Consider the following 17,513-nt stretch of genomic DNA (forward strand, 5'->3'; position numbering starts at 1 on the left):
GATTTTGGAGATTCCAGCCTCTACAACTGTGGGGAAAATAGATTTCTGTTTTTTAAGCCATGCAGTCAATGTTGTTATGGCAGCCTGAGCTGATGAAGATACCACACCCTAAGTTCTTGAAAAACTTGTAACTTTTTCAAAAAAAAAATTATACACATATCTTATTTAAAACATACATTCATATGTATCCTTAAAAGAAAAAGTTTTAAATCATTTGATTTTCTAAAATCAAGTAAAGTAAGATACTTTAATAAGAATTTAAATATGTACAAGACACACTACGCTCAGCTCTGGAGGTATAAAGATAAATAAGACAGGGAGATCATGCTGTTGCCTAGAGAGAAAACTGCATGTGCACAGAATTTTATTACAAAAATGATGAATGCCATAACTGAAATGTACTGGAGAGCCTGGGGAGTGCTGAGGAAGAAACACAGAACTTGGCCCAGCAAAAACAGTTTCTGGGTTGCAGACAATAAACAGTCAAATTGATTGAAGACGAGAGGTTCTTCCATTTAGAAATGGGGAGAGGATCTTCTAGGACAAGGGCAGAGCACTTTGCATAGAAGAGAAAGACCAATACTGTGGACCCTGTGGCAATGCATGGCTGATGTGTAGAAGGCAAATGGCCAAAGGGCCGGACACAGACCTGGAAAGACAGGGAGAAGCCTGATGACTACATCACAGACATCATGAAGCCTGAAGAGACTGGGACCATGCAGGTCTTCAAGTGCCTTTTATCACATTGCTGATTACCTTAGCCATGAACAGTCCTGTGAGGCCACTGCTTACCCACTATGGCAAAGTATCATTTTGATATATTAAAGTATAAACTTTGTAATTGTGCAGTATTCCCAGGCAGCATTAAAAATTTACCTGGATATGCCATTAAAAAAAATCTTCTTAGACCCTGAGAGCTCTGAATCCTTCTCTCAAGATCAGCAGTTTTATAAAAATAAGGTGCCTAGTCATCTGCTCATGTTGTCCTTCTCCCAGCCTGGCCCCTGTGGCCAGGATTCCCAAGCACTGCTAGGGAAAACCACATCATCATTGATGCCAATAAGATTCCAAGACTTGGGGCTAGGGTTGTGGCTCAGCAGTAGAGTACTTGCCTAGCACATGTGAGGAACTGGATTTGATCCTCAGCACCACATAAAAATAAATAAATAAATAAATAAAGGTATTGTGTTCAACTACAAGTAAAAAAAATATTAAAAAAAAAAAAAGATTCCAAGACTCCATCCCTGCTGAACCCTGGCACCATCTTGCATCTCTGCATGGTTTTGCTTAATCATTCCCTCTTCCCTCAACTCCTGTCTCATGCTCGTTCTCTCCCAGGAACTCCTTAAATTCCAAGTCACAGAGAGTTGAGGTTAACAGTCCTGAGCTCCTTTGGTTGCTCTGCCCCACCTCCACTACCTGGCATTCCCTCCTGTGAGAGTGTCTACAAGGACCTATCTAGATGCCAACTCCTTCTGACCTTGATTAGACCTTATCCGTTGGTCTGATCCATGAGTCCATCACTGGCCATTCTCTGGGATTTCCACCCCCTCCCTTCGCCCATTCACCCTTTATCCCATCCAGACTGTTGACACTGTGATCACCTGGGCTGAAAGGAATGGCCTAAATCAGCATTGCTAGCACTGGGAAATTGCATGAGTGATACCCTAGTAGGAACCCAGACATGTCTTCAACTAGGGCTGGGAAGACGGGTCTTCTTAAATAAAAATTAACCCCTGAGCCCCATCCTGGGCTGTCCTACTCCAGCTAGAAACTGGAGCACAGCAAACTGAGTCTAGACTTTGAAAAGTTTAGGAATTCAATTCCTAATGATTCTGCCCCCTGCTCCCCCGCCAAAAAGTCAGGATGGCTCCATGAGCCTCAAGTGGGAGATTTGGTTGGGAGATGTGAAGTCCAGGAGCAGAAAACTGTGACTATCAGTGGTTTAGAAACACTTTCTGCTTCTTGTATATCCATTCTCCCAGCACCACTCTACACCAGAGCCCACCCACACCAAGCCCACAGCCTTCTCCCACCCCCAGTGCCTTGGCATTCGGAAAACTAGTTGTGCCCAGAAGCACATTCCCTGGGATTTTGAAACCCAGTTTGCATTATAAGAGAAAGTCAAGTCGCCCTTCGTGATTTATTTATGCTTACCTCTTCCGCTGGCTGTGCCAAGCTGCTTGAGCCCCCTCCACAATAAGCCTCCTTTCTTTGAAACAGGAAGTACATTTGGCCTAGGCTTAAAAGTGCTATTGGAACCCCTGGAGCAGCACCACCCAGGATTGGCTCTGGCACTTTCCTCTGCTCCTCCTTTGGGCACAGGGGGCTATGGGGTGGGATCAGGCAGACCTTAGGGGAAGCAGGGGATGAAGCTTACTGAAAGCTTCTCTGTAGTTAGAGCTTGTAGTTAGAACTGAGCCGAGTTTGCTGGGGAAAGACCTGAATGTTTGGTTTCAAAGAGATGAAATGTCCTCTGCAAGGAAGACTGAACAAGTGGTGTGGGTTTCTTATGACTAGGGCTGGGGGCGGGAAGTAAGATTTGCCGTGGGGCCTTGGGGCTGACCTTAGTGACAGCAGAAGGTTATAATCCATATTATAACCATATTATAATCCATATTATAACTCCCCTCATCCTTCAGTCTCCATGCCCCCAAGCACCACACAACTACCAGAACCACAGCCCTGGTTGAAGAAAACTATGCCTGATTTCCCCTCCAGGTAGTGAGGAGCCAACCAGGGTACTTTGAGAAATTCCAGGCTTGTCTTTGGCCCCACAACCTCAACCCTATTCTCCCTTCCTCTTATGCCACCAGGTTTTCACCCAAAGGACTGGAACTCCCTGCCACAAGCTGAAAAGCTCAGAACACACCTGAAGAGTAGAAGACTTTCTGTTGGGTAGAGGACACAGCATGGAGGGGTTGGAGGGCCTCTCTTCTTTTCAGGCCCACCTGCCTACCATGAAGAGAACACAAAGTCTACAGAGTCTGAACTGTTCCTGGGATCTAAGTTGGGTGTGTGCAAAAGGCCCCTAGAGGCTGCAATGAAATGAGGTCCAGTCTGCCACCATAGGGACAGGCAAGCATGAAGCAGCCCAGGGCTTGTGGAAAGTATTCATCCCCTGATTCTGGTCCTCTGCCTCTCAGATCACCATCAGTCAGGCAGCCTGAGTCCACTACTCAGGCTCCAGTCCATAAAGATAAATAAGAGATTCTGTTGCCAATCCAGAGGTTCCATTTTCTGACTACGAGGTCTTATGTAGCTCTTTGGGGCTATATGGTAAGTATAATAAAGATCCAGGTCCCTTTTGCCACATGGTGATGTCTCTCCTCCCTTCAAAAGGTGGAGTCTGTGTCTTTAGCCCCTTGAATCTAGGTGATCCTAGACTAGCTTGGTAACTACCTTTGATCAATAAAATATGAAGGAAATGTTCTATATGAGTTCCAGAGCCTGGGCTTTACAAAACCATCTCCATGAAGATTCCATCTTCATTCTCATGCCCTCCAGTTAGTGTAGCTTACTCCTAAGTAAGAGGCTACATGGGGAACCAAGACACCCAGCCAACAACCAGAACCCACAGACACTTTGGCCCTTCCAATGTTCTAGCCACCATCTGTGGGTTTACAGCATTAGTGAGCCTGGGCAAGATCACAGAACTGCATGGCTCCTCGCAAAGTCCTAAGAAATTACAGACTCTTTTTATCTTAAAATGCTCAGTCTTGTAATGATTTACTATGTAGCAGTAAGTAATTGAAATGATTTCTTATAGTGTTACTTGAAGCTGATATGCTAAGCTCAAATGCTCACCCCTGGGCTTCTGCCTTGCTCCAGTATCTCCCCACTTCAAAGCCTGGTGTCAGTCCCACTAACCCACCCGTTGGCAAGCCTGCCTCCATTCAGTAAGCACCAAGAGTGGCAAGACCATCTATTCCCAGACTCCCTGCTCTGGGTTAACTGCTTTCTACCCTGGGGAATCCAACTTAGACGTCAACTTCTGCCTGAACCACGTTGGAACTCATCACCCACCTCACCTGCTGCTTGAATTTATACGTCAGCCCATGAACGAGCCTCCAGTGTCTACCCCATTACAAGGCCCTGCTCAGGTCACGTCCCCAAACTCTTTCAGTTTCATTCTGCCGGTCCAGATGGTTTAGGGCTAGATCCTGAAGATACAATAATTGTACTTTAATTAAACATTAATTGTCTTCACAGCTATGGGTTTCTGAAGAACAGGGAATGAATCATATATATTTGAATTTCCAAACTTCTTAGAGCATGGGAGAACTAATGTAGGAAGGAAGGATTTGGTAGGACAGTGGCCTTCCATTATCTTCACCCCTGCCCATTTCCCTAAATAATTGTAAGTCACATTAGATTAAGGGTTTTGTCATTCTTCTATCCAATTCTGGTCTCACATTGCCTTTATATGCATAAGCAAAGTGAAGCACAGAGTAACTTGGCAATGAGACAGAATATTTGTATCTTTTCCCCAGGGGTGTCTAGGTGATACCAGGATAGAGCAGACCTGATAGGGAAATTCAGAGAGACCCCAAAGCTGTCAGTCCCTATAACTGTTGGTTTGCTCCTGATGATCAGTCTCACAGAAAAGATGAGTGAAGTTGGCTTTGTTTCACCAAATCACTACCCAAGCAAAAATAATTCTGCTCTGATTTGGATATGAGATGTCCCCCAAAAGCTCATGATTAGATCATGAGAGCTGCAATCTAATTGGTGCATTAATCCATTTGATGGATTAATAATCTGAAAGGACTACCATATTGAATGATAATTGTATGCAGATAGAGTGTGGTTGAAGGAAACAGGTCTCTAGGAGTATGACTTTGGGGCTTATATTTTTCCCTGGTGCCTTTCCCTCTCTCTGCCTTCTGGCTACCATGCTCTGAGCCGCTTTCCTCCACCACCCCCCTCTGCCATGATGTTCTGCCTTACTCCACACCCAGAGCAATGGAATCAATCAGCTGACCATAGACTAAGACCTCTGAAATCATGAGCCAAAATAAACTTTTTCTTCCTCTCAATTGTTATTGTCAGGTATTTTGGTCGTAGAGACAAAAAGCTGACTCACACAGATTATTTCACAAAAAATAGTCTAATTATATGTTTAATGAACTTTCTAAGACATTCAAGTAGCAAGCTTCTCTCTTGGTAAAGTACTGTACATGAAAAATAATTTTGTTAAATTGCAATGCTAAAATGTTAGCTAACGAACTCTTCTACATATTAAGCAAGGGTAGAATCCATACACGATGTAAAACAGTAGTTTTGTGAAACTGTCTTCAAAGTCACACAGATCTTGGATTCAAATCCAAGCTCTGCCTTAACTGGTCAGGGGACCCCAAACTACTGGGCTCTAATTTCTCCATCTGTAAAATAACCTCAGGTGGTAGTGGGCATCAGAGATAATATATGTAAATTTCCCAAGAGATCACCTGAAGCAGAATAACTGCCCAAAGAACTGCTTCTATTAATAATAAAAGCAGAATAAATATTAGTTATTAGTAATCACAATATTACATAAGAGAAAGTTAAGTTCTCGAGAAGATAAATTCTCTAAACGTTTCTTGCAGACAAGCCAGGTCTGGGTGCTGAACAAAGTTATAGCCTCAGGCCCCCGAGGAATGCACTGCCAGGCAGCCTCACCAAGATTCAGCAACTGAAAGGCACTGGGCAAGGAGGGAGAGTCTAAGTTCAAGGCAGCTGGAGTGACACCATGGGGACCATATGAGAGTGGGAGGAGATTGAGGAAATTCAACAACCCGAAAGGAAGTCTGCAGTTTTGTTTTATTGGGTGCTAGAGGCCTCATGTTTCCTGTGGCCAAGAATCCATAAAGGCACCATCAGGACCTGGCTCTCTTCCCCAGCTTTCCCTCTTTCCCCACTAGAGTTGCACTGATAAATGTTTAACAACCTGTGTGGGTGGGGTGGCATGTTTGCATATAAATTTTAGGATATAAAGGATGCAAATAACAATACTTAATATTCTTGATGAAAAAGTTCATCAAATTCCATCAAATCAATTAATTGGTAAGCCAAACAAAACTTCCATTGATTTTTGCCAAACTCTTTCACGGATAACCAACCTAATGTTGTGAATGATAAACAAGAATAGGTCCAGGGGGCTGGGGATGTGGCTCAAGCGGTAGCCCACTCGCCTAGCATGCGTGCGGCCCGGGTTCGATCCTCAGCAGCACCACATACCAACAAAGATGTTGTGTCCGCCGAGAACTAAGAAAAAATAAATAAATGTTAAAATTCTCTCTCTCTGTCCCCCTCTCTCTCTCACTCTCTCTTTAAAAAAAAAAAAAAAAAGAATAGGTCCAACATAAATGCTGGCTGATATTTCATGCTTAGTAACAAGTGACTTGTTCATTATAATGTGCTAGGAGCCACAGCAAAAGTATTATGATACATGGCACCTTTGTTTTAGGTGATTGCCAGCTAGCCATTGAGATGATATGATTATGTTAAGATTTACATTCATATGGAAATTGGACTCCTGCTGTTCACCTAGCCTGCTACGGGACTCATGTTACGGGACTCCAGGAGAGTTCCCATTGGTTGGGGAAGGATAGTAGGAGGGAATTTCGGGGGGGGGGGGGGGTCCGGGACCCCGGTTCCGGTAGACACACACACGTGTGTGGACCGGCTTGCTAGGGGGATGCACACGGGTCACTGGCGGCCTTTTTAAAATAAAACTTTGTTTCTGCTCTAGCGGCTTGTGTTTCTGTGCCCAGCCGGGTTGCGGCAATAATGCTGGAAGAATATTTCTTCAAATGTTTCTATTACTAGCAATGTAACAGCTAACAGCAACAGATGTGATACACTTACAAGTTTAGTCTTCAATATATCATTCTCTCCATCCCTACACGGTCAATTTTCAAGCTACTGACAAAATCGCTTCGTACAGAGTTGGAAAGATGTTCAATAGCATACCATTACATAATATTTCCACTAATAACCTAATAACCTTGCAAACATAGATAAGTGTTTAAATGTAGTTAAATAATTAAGATAATTTTGGTACTTATGTATTTAGTAAATGTCTTTAGCTGAAAGTTTATGTAAAGTAATTTTTAATAATAGCTATGTTTAATGGCTTAAAATTTGCCAGAAAGTTAGCAATTGACTCTGGCAGGTCCATAGGAACTGATTCTCATACACTGCTGTCCCAACCCCTACCTTCTCCCAGAATCCTGCTAACATCATCTTCCTCATCCATCACCTCCAGGCTGAGCCATATACACTTTTATTGGGTGGGTCTAGTAGGTGGGCTTAACCCAGTCTGGCAACTTTTGGAAAGAGATAAGTTTCCTCTATCAGAGGCACTGAGAGACAAACCAACAAAAAGGCATGAAGCTGGTAATTTTGTAGAATAAAAATTTAAAATTCAGGGCAACCCCCATCAGGGATCCCCCCCTTCCCCCTGCAGGAGTTGTTCTTCACACCTGAATAAGTCCTATTCCTTTCACTCTTGCCAGATACGTAGATAATTATAAATTTTTTTTACAAATTCCACAAATTTGTAAATTTGCAGGGATCCAAGTAATCTATGTAAGACTTATTAGTACTTGCTAGGTACCCAGCACTTTTCTAAGCACTCCTTATGTGCTAACTTGCTTAAAGTAGATCATTAATCTCCATATTAGGTAGGTTCTGACATTAAACTGAGGCACAGGAAAATTAAGTACTTTGCCTGGGGTTACACAGCCAAGAGATAGCAGATCCAGGATTTGAACCACACCCAGAAAGAACTCTCAGCTCTCAGCAGAAAAGAGGCCTGTTTGGGTTTGGAAAAGAGCATTTCCCACTGAAATGACCTCCTCCAGGCATAGTGCCAGCCACTATTCAAGTCTTTGACAGAGGGAGGAGTATTTGGGGTGCACTGTTATTGGACCCTTATATCCACTCAGAGTGAAATAAGATAAGCCAACAAGCCTCTGGTTTCCATGTTTAAGGACTTTGATCCACTAGGTGGGTGCCCTCTCTCCTTCCAGAGATTGTCAGGTCTCAACTCCTCAAGCATCTCAATGCTGTCCCCCACTGGTCAAAGCTCTAAGTGGAACACTTGCCTGCCACCACCCCTTTCTAGATTTCTCTATCTTTCCTTTAACATTGTTTCCCCCCCCCCCAAATATATGACTTCAGCATCATTTCCCTCTTCCAAATTCATTATTCATTGAAAAATTTGCCACCTGGTTCATACTTTCTCTGCTTCTTGGATGAGTCAGACATCTATCCACAAAATCAACCCATCCAAAACCTTGGCTTCACAGTTCCTCGACATCCTCATCTGCCCCTCAGCCACCCTGGACCTTGTCACCAAGATGCTCTTGTGGTGCTCTGCAATTCTTCATGGCTATCGTGGACAACTGAGCTAAATTGGACAACTGAGCTCCAATTTTGTGTTGATTCTATTGATGTCTGACACCCTGGTAGAAGGTGAGCTTCAGGGGGGAAGAATCAATTCTGCCTTGTCCATTATTGTGCCCCCAGCACCATGAAAGGTGCCTAACATATAGTAGGACCTTAGTCAATGTTAAAGTTACTTTTGGGTGGCACAGGGCTCTACCAAGTACTGGCTACTATGAGGTGCTATAGCACTACAGAGAAGGTGAAGGGGTAACAGGGAGAAAAGCTTACTTGCTTTGAAAGGGGGCTTCTGCAGAGAGAGGCAAAAAGCAGTTTGGCAGTCCCTGGAGGTTTATCTCAACAATAAATAGGTGTTACTGGAGCCTGAAGGACACGGGAGTTGTATGGGATCCAGTGCGCCACCTGGGGTGAGGGCGGCCCCAGCAGGGTAAAATGGCTTAAAGGAGGAAAGAGATGAAATCTAGAATGTGGAAGTTCATGGATGTTTGGTGGTCAAAAGAGAATGCAGCACAGACAGGTTCCAGGGGGTGTTACCTGTTCATTCTTACAGATCTATTGATTTCAAAATTTTACTCCCACATATGTCTCTCAGAATAGAAAGCTCTGGTTTTAGTAAGATCCCAATCCAATGCAACACCCCAAGACAGGGTGCACACTTTGTATAATGGAGAACAGAAATGGGAATGCTGCTGATCACAGGACTGAGCTCCTGACAGCCTGAGGTCCCGACTCCATGGATGGAAGTCAAGTGGTTTGTGCAGGGGCTGAGCCAAAAAGGTCTCCCAAGTCCTACCCAGGATAAATCAGTGGTGGCCCTGAGAAGGTGATAAGGAAACTCCCAGTGAACTTCTCTTTTCAGTGAGGATTATTAGTTGAGAAACACTGAAGGATCTTCCACTTAAATTGCTAAATAAGAAGCTGGAATCTCACCACACACCCAGCACAATGATCCATACATTATTCGTTCATTCATTTGGCAATTATTTGCTCAGTGTCTAATGCACCCAGGCACTGTGCCAAGCTGTGATACCCTGAATATAAAGAATACTCCCTTTGGCCCAGAACTCAGAGCCCAATGGAAATGGCTTTTAGACATTACTGAGAAGAGTTATGGGTCGCATAGCCCAGAGTTCAAGAGGCCCAAGCTATCTTCTTTAAAATAAATTTCATTAGGTTTTTCCTTTTATAAAAGACAAATGTATTTATTGCATCTAAAAATACAGAAGTGTGCATGTATAAATATGTAACAACAAATTCCACCATTATTTACAATTAAAATTCACCAATAAAAAATATGGAAAAATTAAAAAATCTAAAAAATTAAAATACAGAAAAGTAGAGGCAAGAAAGAAATGCCCATTGTCAAACAAGCAGACTACCATATCATTCATATATATGTGCATATATATGTATATATACATGTATGTCCATAAATACATATATATGCATATATAATTTTGAGTTTTTAATTTCTATGACCATAAGCATACTATATATACCAAAATGGCCTATTTTTTCACTAACTATATACATACATATATATATATATATATATATATATATATATATATATAATTGTATGCATTTCCTTTATTTTTAATGTTTAAGAACATCACTTTAATGACACACACTATTTCATGGAATTGATGTATTTTATTCAGCCATGCTTTGAGTATAACACTTCATTAATTTTCATTTATCACTTAAAGAACATCTTTGTACATAAAATTTAGCTTAAGGGTTGGGGTGCAGCTCAGTGGTAGAGCACTTACTAAGCATGTTCCACTTGATCCAGAATTTAAATTTGAGGGTCAAAGGAGGAAGAAGAGAAAAGAGAATATTTGGGGGAACTCTTGCTATTCTTGCTCATCCCAACATACAGCACAACTCATTGGATTTAAGAGGACCACACCTTTGTAGTGGGCACATTTTACTGCCTGCCCTGCCTAGAGTTTCTGCAGGAACTGCCACACCCACTGACTCTGGAAGGGGCAGCCCTCTGTGGCCAATAGCTCTGTCCTTCATGTAGGTGGCCAAGTTGATTGGATCAGGTTTGAACACATGATCTCCTTTGGCTGGCTAGAAACCAATGTATTCCTATCTTACCAATAATTGAACAAGAGACCCAGAGACCACAGGAAATAGGTGGTGGATACTTAAGAAGAAAACATAGTAAGTCAAAGTTAAGATGGTCAGCCTAGGTCATGCAGAAAATATGTGAGCAGAAGAGGTTGACCAGGAGGAAAACGAAAAGGGAATATGTGCCTAGGAAAACAGTGAGAGAGAAAGAGGCCTTTGTTTCTACCAGCATTCTGGCTCCTACCCTGGCCCAGCTGTTTTCTGCCATGCTTTCCCCCACTAAATAAATCCCACTTAACATCTGATTTAGCTTGAGTAGTGTTTGTTCTCTTTAATCAAAAGATCCCTGATTGATTGATAAATAAATAAATATTTGTTTTTAAAAAATCCCTGATAAAGCAAGTAGAATCTCAGGACTTCTTGGAGTTGCAGAATGTTAGAACTGGAAAGTCATTGCTTCTGTTCCCTACTTCCATTCTCTGTTCAGCAGCAGCAGCTGTAGGGAACTTAGGGTTGACCCAGCCTAGTTCCAGGAGAAGTCCACAACCAATCAGGAGAACCCACTCAACTTGCTCCAGTGATAGGTCCTACCTCCTAACCAAAATGGGTTCAAGAATAGTCATTAGACCTAATATGGCCCAGTCAAAGCAAATAGTCTTTGTCTGTATACTGTACAGGAGGAGGAAAAGAAGAGGAAAGAACTCCCTTCAATACTATAAAAGGAGTGAATATGTCCTGAAAATTTTTTAAATAAGAAAAGGATGAATAATAAATTAAAATAGCCTCATTGGGAACTAGGGCAATACCAAAGAAAATTAATGAGATACCATTTTTCATTTATTGGATTGGCAATTTTTCCCTCATGATCAAGTGTTGATAAAATTTTAGGAAAACAATATTTTAATAATGCAATTGGGACTACAATCATTACAGCTTCTATGGAGCACAAATTTATTGCATCAACCATCAGTGGTTCCTCAATATCTGCCTTGAGAAACCTTCTGTACACATTCCCAGGGAGTCAAGGCTGTTCACATCTTTGTTTTGTTTTTGTGGTGCTGGGAATTGAACTGAGGGCCTCAGACATGCTCTTCCACTGAGCTATATCCCTACCCTCAAGGCTGTTCACTGAAAATTTGCAATGGATTGCAAGTGTAAAGTACCCAAATATCCATAAGAAAATGAATAAATGTATAAATAAGTAAAACATACATAAAACAGAAAGTCATATATAGCTATATAAATATATAGCCATGTGTTAGAATATTTATTATAATAATTTTAATATTTACTATAAAGGTAATAGCTACAACAATAATTGTATTATTGTAAATATTATATGTACATATAATAAAATCACACTATGGACTATCATGCTGTAGTTAAAAGAATGAAGTAGATCTAGGTGTCAAAACAGGACATCTTGAGAGGAAAATGCAAGTTGCAGAAAGAATGAACAGTCCAGTATCATTTATGCTTTTTAAAAGCCACTCACACAAAACAGGGATTCTCATCTGTGTGATTCATTATATGCATGTTAATACAAAGGAAAAGCCACAAATGGAGTGATGGTCAATAGGGACATAGTTTACTCTTACATAAAATAAAATTTTGCATAAGACTGCAGTATTTCCAAAAACAATGGAAAACACACAAAGAAGCAAAAGAAATAACCTCCAATCTCGCCTCTGCTAGCCCTCTGGAGCTCTGGAGTTCTCCTTCAGAACTCTTCCTTTCTGTTGTTTTTGAAATGATCAAGGCTACTGCTAGGGGCCACTCAAAGCTTGTGGCCATCAGCTGCCCTTCTGCCCACGAGGGATTCTGGCACCATTCAACCCAGCAGAACTCCTAATCCAAATAGCACCTTGACTCTGCAAAGGTCAAGGAGCCCACCTACCATTTGTGATTCAAAATACAAAAACACTAAACAAAGTTCTGAATTTTCCCATGAGGACTTCAATGCTTCTTTTTAAGCAGTGAATATCAAAATCTTTCCAAACAAATGCTTCCCACCTCCTTTTCTTAGTTTGAGTATTTGTTTTGTTTTGCTTTGCTTTGCTTTGTTCTGTCTGGTTTTTTTATGTTCCTGCTTCTCAGTGCCCTAAACCCACACACAGTCTGCTTCTTGATTAATCCTGCACTGCTCCTTTCCCCACCCCCTAAGAAGACTTGTTTGCAAAGACACACCCAGTTTGCTGCCCCCACCCACCCCACATCTATTCCTCCTGTCTCAGTCTTACCATTGTGTCCAGGGCAAGCTGCAGAACAATGAATTCTTAGCAGATGATGGTGTTGCCCTGTCTCCACGTTCTGAGCCAACCCCAGTTATGCACGGCATCCGGGAGTCAGCATTTTGTAGGCTTCTGTGACATTTGAGAGCTCACATCCCACTTCTTGCAGCATTTGGAGAAGGGAAGGGACAGAGAGCTGCTCTTGTCACCACCAATGAGCTCATCCTTCTCTGAGAGGCAATAAGAGAGATAAATCTGACCCCATGAATCAGGAAACCTAACCTCATGAAAATCCCCAACTGCCTGACCCATTGGCTGACCTTTCCAGAAAAAGGAAAAGTAGACAAAGTCCTCCTCCCCAGAATGAAATAATTCATTGAACAAGGAAAGACTTTTTTTTTTTTTTTTTTTACTGGAACAAGCCCTTCACACCATCCACCTAAAGACGTTGATTTCTATAAGCCTTCCAAAGTCACATTTTCTTTTCAGCCCTCTTGGGTCTGAAGTCACACATTTCTGGGAGCTTTTCCCAACTTCAACACTGCTACAGTGTAACCATGTCCAAGTCACTTAATCACTCTAAGTTTGGGTTTCTCAACCTGTAAGCTGCGAACATTATTTCCTTTTCTTTTGCATTGCTAAGAGGGTTCACTTTGTCAGCCTAGTACAAAATGCCCTTCAGCATTACTCACTATCTCAAAATAGTGGCCGCCCAACTCATAAATAAGTGGAGCCACAGGATTCTGTTTGAGCTCTCCGTGACTGCACTGTTCTTTGGGAGGCCAAGCCCAGGAAGGGACAATATAATGTAACAGCATAGGTTCCAGAGAGTTCGACTGGGTTTACACTTTCTTTACTCCAACTTACTGGTGACCAAATGATGAGCAACTTCTCAAATTCCCCAAATCCTAGTACTTTCCAATTAAAAGTAAGGAATTGGAGATATTAATGCCAAAGAAAAAAATGCATATAATGCCCTTAGCACTATGCTTTTGATAAGACTTTGATTATGATAAGATCTTAGCTATTCTTATGTTGGTGGTTATTCTAGGAACACTCTGAGTACACTGCTAGAGGACAGAATCATTAGATGCATCTACGATAAGATCACACATTCCCCGGGAGAAGTGTCAGGCTGGGGACGGCTGTCAAAATTGATATAGCAGGCAGTGAGGGATCAACAAGGGCTCCTCAAATTACAAGTGACAGATGTTCAACTCAATTTTCACAAATTTTAAGGAAAGGGGGCTGTTAGCCCTTATGGCAGACTTGGAGTTGGCCTTGAGCATGACTGACTTAAAATATCCCCATCTATTAAGGCTAACTCCTTCCCTTCCTACTGATTCTCTCTGTGGATTAGTCTCATGAGTACTTTTTACAGATGATTTCCTCTATGCAGCAAGAGGGGAAAAATAGATCTTTAAGCCAGGAGAAAATTCTCATTGGCCTTCTTTCGATCATATGCCCATCCTTGGACCAATAACCTTGGTCAAATGAATGTGTAACAGTGGTCCCTGGTCCCTTCTTCACCTTCTGAAATGTAGCCCTCATTGCTCTACGGCTTATTTTTTTTTTTTATATTTTTTTTTATTTTTTTTTATTGTTGGTCGTTCAAAACATTACATAGCTCTTAATACATCATATTTCACAGTTTGATTCAAGCGGGTTATGAACTCCCAACTTTACCCCGTATACAGATTGCTGTATCACATCAGTTACCCTTCCATTGATTGACATATTGCCTTTCTAGTGTCTGATGTATTCTGCTGTCAGTCCTATTCTCTACTATCCCCCCTCCCCTTTTCTCTCTCTACCCCTTCTACTGTAAATCATTTCTTCCATTTATATTATCTTGTCTTACCCCTCCTTTCCTCTTATATATCATTTTGTATAACCCTGAGGATCGCCTTCCATTTCCATGTGATTTCCCTTCTCACTCCCTTTCCCTCCCACCTTTCATCCCTGTTTAATGTAAATCTTCTTCTCAAGCTCTTCGTCCCTACCCTGTCCTTGTTTACTCCCCTTATATAAAAGGGGTCATTTGGTATTTGTTTTTTAAAGATTGACTAGCTTCACTTAGCATAATCTGCTCTAATGCCATCCATTTCCCTCCAAATTCTATGATTTTGTCATTTTTTAATGCAGAGTAATACTCCATTGTGTATAAATGCCACATTTTTTTTATCCATTCATCTATTGAAGGGCAACTAGGCTGATTCCATAATCTTGCTATAGTGAATTGTGCTGCTATGAACATCGATGTAGCAGTGTCTCTGTAGCATGCTCTTATTAGGTCTTTAGGGAATAGACCGAGAAGGGGAATAGCTGGGTCAAATGGTGGTTCCATTCGCAGCTTTCCAAGAAATCTCCATACTGCTTTCCAAATTGGCTGCACCAATTTGCAGTCCCACCAGCAATGAACAAGAGTGCCCTTTTCCCCACATCCTCTCCAGCACTTATTGTTGTTTGACTTCCTAATGGCTGCCAATCTTACTGGAGTGAGATGGTATCTTAGGATAGTTTTGACTTGCATTTCTCTGACTACTAGCGATGGTGAGCATTTTTTCATGTACTTATTGATTGATTGTATGTCCTCCTCTGAGAACTGTCTGTTCAGGTCCTTGGCCCATTTATTGATTGGGTTATTTGTTATCTTATTGTCTAATTTTTTGAGTTCTTTGTATATTCTGGTTATTAGGGCTCTATCTGAAGTGTGTGGATTAAAGATTTGTTCCCAGGATGTAGGCTCCCTGTTTATCTCTCTTATTGTTTCTTTTGCTGAGAAAAAAACTTTTTAGTTTGAGTAAGTCCCATTTGTTGATTCTAGTTGTTAACTCTTGCGATATGGGTGTCCTATTGAGGAATTTGGGGCCCGATCCCACAGTATGTAGATCATAACCAACTTTTTCTTCTATCAGATGCCGTGTCTCTGATTTAATATCAAGCTCCTTAATCCATTTTGAGTTAACTTTTGTGCATGGCGAGAGATAGGGATTCAGATTCATTTTGATGCAAATGGATTTCCAGTTTTCCCAGCACCATTTGTTGAAGATGCTATCCTTCCTCCATTGCATGCTTTTAGCCCCTTTATCAAATATAGTTGTAGTTTTGTGGATTGGTTACTGTATCCTCTATTCTGTACCATTGGTCCACCCGCCTGTTTTGGTACCAGTACCATGCTGTTTTTGTTACTATTGCTCTGTAGTATAGTTTGAAGTCTGGTATCGCTATACCGCCTGATTCACACTTCCTGCTTAGCATTGTTTTTGCTATTCTGGGTCTTTTATTATTCCATATGAATTTCATGATTCTTTTATCTATTTCTACAAGAAATTCCGTTGGGATTTTGATTGGCATTGCATTGAACTTATAGAGAACTTTTGGTAGTATCGCCATTTTGATGATGTTAGTTCTGCCTATCCATGAGCAGGGTATATTTTTCCATCTTCTAAGGTCTTCTTCTATATCTTTCTTTAGGGTTCTGTAATTTTCATTATATAAATCTTTCACCTCTTTTGTTAGGTTGATTCCCAAGTATTTTATTTTTGGGGGGGATATTGTGAATGGAGTAGTTGTCCTCATATCCGTTTCAGAGGATTTGTCGCTGATATACAGGAATGCCTTTGATTTATGCATGTTGATCTTATATCCTGCCACTTTGCTGAATTCATTTATTAGCTCTAATAGCTTCTTTGTAGACCCTTTTGGGTCTGCTAGGTATAGGATCATATCATCTGCAAATAGTGATAATTTAAGTTCTTCTTTTCCTATTTTTATGCCTTTAATTTCTTTCGTCTGTCTAATTGCTCTGGCCAGTGTTTCGAGGACTATGTTGAACAGAAGTGGTGAGAGAGGGCATCCCTGTCTTGTACCAGATCTTAGAGGGAATGCCTTCAATTTTTCTCCATTCAGAATGATGCTGGCCTGTGGCTTATCATAGATTGCTTTTACAATGTTGAGGTATGTTCCAGTTATCCCTAATTTTTCTAGAGTTTTGAACATAAAGGGATGCTGTACTTTGTCGAATGCTTTTTCTGCATCTATCGAGATGATCATATGGTTCTTATTTTTAAGTCTATTGATGTGGTGAATAACATTTATTGATTTCCGTATATTGAACCAGCCTTGCATCCCAGGGATGAATCCTACTTGATCATGGTGTATAATTTTTTTGATATGTATTTGAATCCGATTCACCAGAATTTTATTGAGGATTTTTGCATCAAGGTTCATTAGAGATATTGGTCTGTAGTTTTCTTTCTTTGAAGTGTCTTTGTCTGGTTTCGGAATCAGGGTGATGTTGGCCTCGTAGAATGAATTTGGAAGTTCTCCCTCTTTTTCTATTTCCTGAAATAGCTTGAAAAGTACTGGTGTTAGTTCCTCTTTAAAGGTTTTGTAAAACTCTGCTGTATACCCATCCGGTCCTGGGCTTTTCTTAGTTGGTAATCTTTTGATGGTTTCTTCTATTTCCTCTATTGTTATTGGTCTGTTTAGGTTGTCTATATCCTCCTGACTCAATCTGGGCAGGTCATAAGACTTAAGGAATTTATCTATGCCTTCACTATCTTCTATTTTATTGGAGTATAAGGATTTAAAATAATTTCTGATTATCTTCTGTATTTCTGAAGTGTCTGTTGTGATATTACCTTTTTCATCCCGTATGTTAGTAATTTGAGTTCTCTCTCTTCTTCTCTTCGTTAGCATGGCTAAGGGTCTGTCAATTTTATTTATTTTTTCAAAGAACCAACTTTTAGTCTTGTCAATTTTTTCAATTGTTTCTTTTGTTTCAATTTCATTTATTTCAGCTCTGAT

The 17,513-nt window shown here is 41.0% G+C and overlaps 1 long non-coding RNA gene across 1 annotated transcript in view; it reads right to left on the reverse strand.

Moving 5' to 3' along the window:
- Positions 1-12,938, reverse strand: part of LOC110597829 (uncharacterized) — a 169,022-nt gene extending 156,084 nt beyond the window's left edge. The window contains exon 1 of the long non-coding RNA XR_013428878.1: positions 12,711-12,938. This is a non-coding gene — a long non-coding RNA (uncharacterized LOC110597829). The remainder of the gene's footprint in view (positions 1-12,710) is intronic.
- Between the last annotated feature and the right edge of the window lie 4,575 nt (positions 12,939-17,513).

The sequence above is a fragment of the Ictidomys tridecemlineatus genome, chromosome 12, assembly GCF_052094955.1.
Source record: "Ictidomys tridecemlineatus isolate mIctTri1 chromosome 12, mIctTri1.hap1, whole genome shotgun sequence".
Lineage (NCBI taxonomy): Eukaryota > Metazoa > Chordata > Mammalia > Rodentia > Sciuridae > Ictidomys > Ictidomys tridecemlineatus.